The following is a 6000-nucleotide window of genomic DNA, read 5'->3' as shown; positions in this document are numbered from 1 at the left end:
TCTTCTTCTTCTTCTTCTTCTTCTTCTTCTTCTTCTTCTTCTTCTTCTTCTTCTTCTTCTTCTTCTTCTTCTTCTTCTTCTTCTTCTTCTTCTTCTTTCTCTCTTTTTCACAAAAAACTGTACTTACAATCATCCCATGAAGAAGATGGTACAAGAGTTATTCTTCCCATTTTAGGGATGAGGAAATGAGACAAAGAATTAATGACTTACCCAGAGTCACATAGTAATGAGTCAGAGTCAGAATTTGAATCCAAGTGTCCTGGCTCTAAGTTTAGAACCCTTTTGCTATACCTGATGTCTTTAGGTTTTGGGGTGGGAGGAGTACAGTTAGAGACCTGTATAATACAATTATTTCTATTATTATTATTATCATCTTATCAAAAGGTTTTGTTTAATAAAGGTTAAAAAAACTCCCCCCAGACATGCTTTACCTCCCTGGGTCTCATTTTCCATTTCATGAAATGAGGAATTTGGCCTAGATGATCTCCAAGATTCTGTATAACTCAGAAAAAATGCTATAATTTAAGTACTTGCATTAACTTGTTAGAATATTGAGACTAGATGACATGGGGCATTCAGCAAATGAATTACAAAAGATTCATTCTCAGACATCTGCTTTTCTGTGAAGTACTTGATGTTATTCAGTATAAAAAGCATGTATTGAGATTCTCTATGTATTAGGCAGTACTAGTACAAGGGAGGCAAAAAGTTCTCACCCAAAGGAATGCTAGGTGTCAGACTGTGGCCCTAAGAGTGCTTACCCTTCCCAAATTCCCTAGGCCCCTTCTTCATCCATGTATGTGAGGGGAAATGCCATGTTTTATGGGTCTGGAACAAGTACTCAAGTGGTCTGTGATTCTTTATCAGTGATCCATACTGTTTAAATATAGCTATATTCAGTTATCCCCACATGTTTTTTCCTTCATAAGATACAGATTACTTTGGTTAATAAAGGTGGATCTTTCCTCAATGGCTACTACTACTAATAAAATTGTATCATAGAATTAAGAGACAGAATGTCATAGCAGTATTGTATGTAAATAGCTGACCTTAGTATCAGGAAGACTTGGGTTAAAGTTCAGGATCTGCCATATACTACCTTGTGAAACTGAGCATGGTATCCCAGGCAAATCCCTAGCCCAGGGACTATAAATTGCAGAGAAAATACCCAGCCACAGTGGGAAAGGAAGTTTTTCACTAAAAGCTTCTTACAAAAATGAAATCATAGTTCCAGTAAAAAAAAAAAAGTATCATAATGTGGCAAGATTTTAGGATTGACCTAACCCAGGGGTGGGGAACCTGCATCTTTAAGTCCACATATGGTCTTCTAGGTCTTTGGGTGTGGCCTTTTGACTTAATCCAAGTTTTACAGAACAAATCCTTCTCTTAAGGGGATTTGTTCTGTGAAGTTGGATTCAGTCAAAGGCCACATGTGGCCTCAAGGTCACAGGTTCCCCACCCCTGACCTAGGTTAAATGGGGTGATCACCTTTCCCTCTCCTTGCTTCTACTTCATATGCTTTATTCATTCTTATCCTGGTTTCAAAGGTAAAAAGGGTGAATATTCAAATACTTCCATATATTTTTTTAAAGCAATTGGGGTTAAGTAACTTGCTCAAGGTTACACGGCCAGTTATTTCTGGGTGTGGTGCTAAGTATCTGAGCCCAAATTTGAACCCCAGGTCATCCCGACACCGGAACCAGTGCTCTTACTTGCTGAGCCACCTGGCTGCCCCTAAATACTTCCATATTAATTACTAAAATTGCAATGTTTTTCTCAATAATTAATGATCTCCGAGGCCTATCTCAGTGTACCAGATTAAAAAAAATATATATTGGAGATACCTCTTTCCCCAAAACTCTTTGCACATTTCTCTATATGAAATTCCTTAATTTCCTATGTTTAATTAAATAGTATCAGTAAAATCAATTTAATTAAATAAATATCAAGGGTACTGTCTATACTGTTTATTTATAGTACAACAAACAATAAAGCAAAGTTATAAATGATTGTTTGCAATCTGTGAACTATGGGAAATATCAAAACCAAGTCACCTTTAAAAATCATTACAGTTGCTGGCTTCTCTTTCCACCTGGAAATGTAGTCCTGCTCTTCAGCTTTCTCAGGCTTGCTGCCAACATCTTTTAAGAATTCTTTTTATAAATACTTCCTCACAAGATAAAGATTTTGAACAGTTCTCTTAGGAAAGTTTGCTTCATCTTCTTTCTCTCTGTACTTCATTTAATCTTTTTTAAACCATGACAGATAATCTTTTAGAATGTCAGTTAAAACTCTCCGTCTCCTCACAGACTCATTGTCCAGGAGTCCATTGCCTCTCAATGATATGGTAATTATCTCTAGCCTTTATAGGTGAGGCTGTAGAAGCTAGTGTTACAGTAGGATTATGGATTTATCACTGTCAGGGTTCACAGAAATCTTCAGATCCAGACTCCTCATTTTATGGGTAAGGAAGTGGAAGCCTAGAGAGATAAAGAACCTGCTCAAGGTAAGCATCTGGGGTGGGATTCAAACCTACAAGTCCTGGGCTAGGCCTGATGATATGCCTCATTAAAGCTAAGTATCACTAGTGTTTTTTTTTAAAGGATGCAAGTGAACTAGTTATTAAGGTTATATTATGAATGAGTGCAGCAACTCCTGTCTTCCTTATTACTCAAATGAAAACAGACTGTCCCTCGTGGCAGTAACCTACATAGAATTGGGGTTCTAGGTTCTCTCTCCCCATTCCCTCTTACTTGACATGATCTCACTTCACCAACCAGAATTTGGCCGTTAGTGTTAGGTAATTCCATGGATATACCCATTTGTTTTCTTAGCTCTGCTTTATGACCCACAAACCTGGTTTAATTACATACCATTTGGGTGTCAGGGAACCTATCGGGGCACTCACCACACCAAATCTTCTCCATCTCTAGCACATTTTCTGTTAATTTCCAATGGGGCATGTCAGCTGACTGCCCTAATATTCTACTCAGCATCTCTGTGTCTTCCTGGTCTATAACTCCCTTTGCTGGCTACCACTATCTTATAATATATTGTCTCTGTCATTTGAATGTAAGCTCTTAGAAAACAGGGATGCTTCAGCTTTTGAATTTGGGTCATCGATGATTAGCACCATTCTTGGCACATAAAAGGTGCATAAATAATGCTTTTCATTCATTCATTTACTCATTGATTGATTTGATCATTCATTTACTCATTCATTCAATTATTTATTCTCATTCATTCACTGCATCATATTACCTCTTATTTTTAATAGAGCACTTTCCTCACTGTCATCCTATGAGGAAGGTGGCAAAAGTTTTACTATCCCTATTTTAGAGATGAGGAAAATGATATGTAGAATCAGTGACTTGCACAGAGACACATAGCTACAAAAGAGTCAGGATTTGAACTCAGGTCTCTGAGTTCATTGTACTTTTAATATACCTTGCTGACTTAAGGAGGGGGAAAAGGACAGCTCGAGATATGCACTACCATTGTTATATCTATTATTATTTCAGCAGATATTGCTGAAGGTGGCAAAGGTGCTGAAGATATTCCTGAAAAGATGCCGTCAGATTCGTCCTTGGATGGTGTGCATTAGTGATATTTTGGAATACGCTGCAGCTATTTGGTTGAGAGGATCCAAGGAACTTTTAAAAATATATAGAAGAGAGCAAAGGAAGTTTAGAATGGAACATGGACAAGCTAGTTAGTGTTGGACTATCATGTTAAATTGAATTATACTTTAAAAAATCCCAAGTTATACATAATAGAGATTCATAGTTTCATACACATTCTTCGTTTTCTGTTCTTTGTAAATGGAAATGTTTGTTGATTTTGCTAAACTTCCAATAAAGGAGTTTACAATGTCAATTGAATACTTGCCCCATTGTGAGGACTTTGTTGTTGTTCAATCGTGTCCAACTTTTTGTGACCCTATTTGAGGTTTTCTTGGCAAAGATACTGGAGTATTTTGCCATTTCCTTCCTCAGCTCATTTTATAGATGAGGAAACTGAGGCAAACAGGGTTGAGGGACTTGGCCAGGGTCATACAGTAAATGTCTGAGGCCAGATTTGAACTCAGGAAGGTGAGTCTTCCTGACTGACTAAGCCACCTACCTGCCCCCAATGTGAAGATAGGCATATGACTACATGAAAGGCCTGTAATTTGCTCAGTATGGGGAAATGCTTCTTTGCCTTGGCTGATATGGAAATGGCCATATATTTAGTAGAGAAGTCATATAACATTAACTGAGATACATAAAATTTACATGACTTGTCCAAGGTCACATAGATAGTAGTTATCAGAGGAAGGACTTAACTTGGGCCTTCCCAAATGTAATAGTAATGGAATGTAAAGATCCCCCTCTATTGACTTGTTTTCAGATTGATTGTGTTAAAACCCAGAGCTTGTGAATCCCACTTGTGGGATGGACTTGTTGACATGAAAAGAGAGGACTGAACTGGGAGGAGCTGGTGATGTAAATTTAGAGAGGCACAAGCAGAGAGAGGCAAAAGAATTTTTTGGAAGCAGCATCATGGAGGCAGAGAGACAGAGAAGATTGCTGAGGGCCAGTTTGAACTGACCAGAACTTTTGAGAGCTGCCACCCAGAGCTGCCAAGGACTGAGGAGACATGGCTGTTATGCTGGTACTTTGTCTGTTTTGATGTTGTTTTGCCAGATTCATTCACTGGTGAAGGACAGTCCTGTTGTTGCAGAGGTTCTGGAACCTTGTTGCTGGTTCAGGAATCCTGAGACTGTTCTGCAGACAGAGAGTGAATTGTGCCCACTGGTGAAGGCCAGTGGTGTTGTTGCAGAGGTCCTGGAATCTTGCTGTTGGTTCAGAAGCCCTGAAGAAGGATTTTCTTGTTGTATGTTTACAGAAATCCTGGAAGAGAGTTTTGCTAATGTTTTCAGGGGTCCTAGGACTGTTCTGCAGACAGAGAATGAATTAATTCATTCTCAATTGCCAGAGGACACTGGCAATGTATCTTGTGGCCTTGCTAAGCTTTGTCTCCCCGGAACAAAGATTACTGAGAACTTGCCTAGGGTCAAGATGAAGAAAAGACCTCTCTTTGGGTATTGAATGCTGTGCTTAAGCTTGTTGTAACTCTGGGGTAGATGGCCTTTTCAGTTGTGACCAAGGGGTGGGAAACTTTTGACTCTTTAGTGCTCTGTGACTGACCAAACGAATGCACTTTGTTTATGATTGGAAACTAATCTCCATTTGAGAAGAGGAACTTTGTGACTGACTAAATGAATGTAACATCCAGGAGTGAGGTAGTACTTGGAAATGATTGAATTACACTTGGTGAATGCTGTATTTTGAATTATGCTATATTTTTATTTTCTCTGTTCTTAATTTGTCACAATAAAATGGAGAGCAGCTATATTGGTATTTTGAACCTTGGGAAGTTGCCTTTGCTTGGCATCACACCAAATCAAATCCCAGAATTCTGTCTTTTATCCCAAACCACTTCTACAATATGGGAGAAAACAGTGGTTTTAAAAATAATTCCAGTAGTGATTTTTTTCCAAGTTAAAACATTAGTTGAAATCAATCAAATACTATTGAAACCAATCAAAGTAATGAAGCTGTGTAAAACACACATTGCATAATGGATATTTGTTTAATGCATTAAATAAATAAATGAGTAAGACATGGTCCCTGCCCTCACAGGGCTAACCATCCATTAAGGTAATAGGACATAAGCATAAACAACTTTAAAACAAAATCATGAAACAAATAAGTTTATAAAATTAAAAATAAAGTGCCATGTGAGGTTTCAGGGAGGGCAACAAAGTTTTCCTAGAGGTGACATTTGAATCAGGTTTGATAGGAAAGATAAAAATTTAAGAAAAGCATGGACCAGGCATGGACAAAGGCATAGAAGTGGGAATGTGCAGGGTGTGTATGAAGCACTATGAAGCATTCACTTTGACTGCCACATAGAATATATAGAGGGAAGCAGTATAAGATAAAACTGCAAAATTGG

The 6000-nt window shown here is 38.1% G+C and overlaps 1 protein-coding gene across 1 annotated transcript in view; it reads left to right on the top strand.

Moving 5' to 3' along the window:
- Positions 1–6000, top strand: part of OTOGL (otogelin like) — a 205653-nt gene that overhangs the window by 19176 nt on the left and 180477 nt on the right. The window lies entirely within an intron of this gene.

Source organism: Petaurus breviceps, unplaced genomic scaffold, assembly GCF_028583685.1.
Source record: "Petaurus breviceps papuanus isolate PSGF00001 unplaced genomic scaffold, PetGlider_PUasm1.0 221, whole genome shotgun sequence".
In the NCBI taxonomy this organism is placed as follows: domain Eukaryota; kingdom Metazoa; phylum Chordata; class Mammalia; order Diprotodontia; family Petauridae; genus Petaurus; species Petaurus breviceps.
This window is presented reverse-complemented; position numbering and strand designations above follow the sequence as displayed.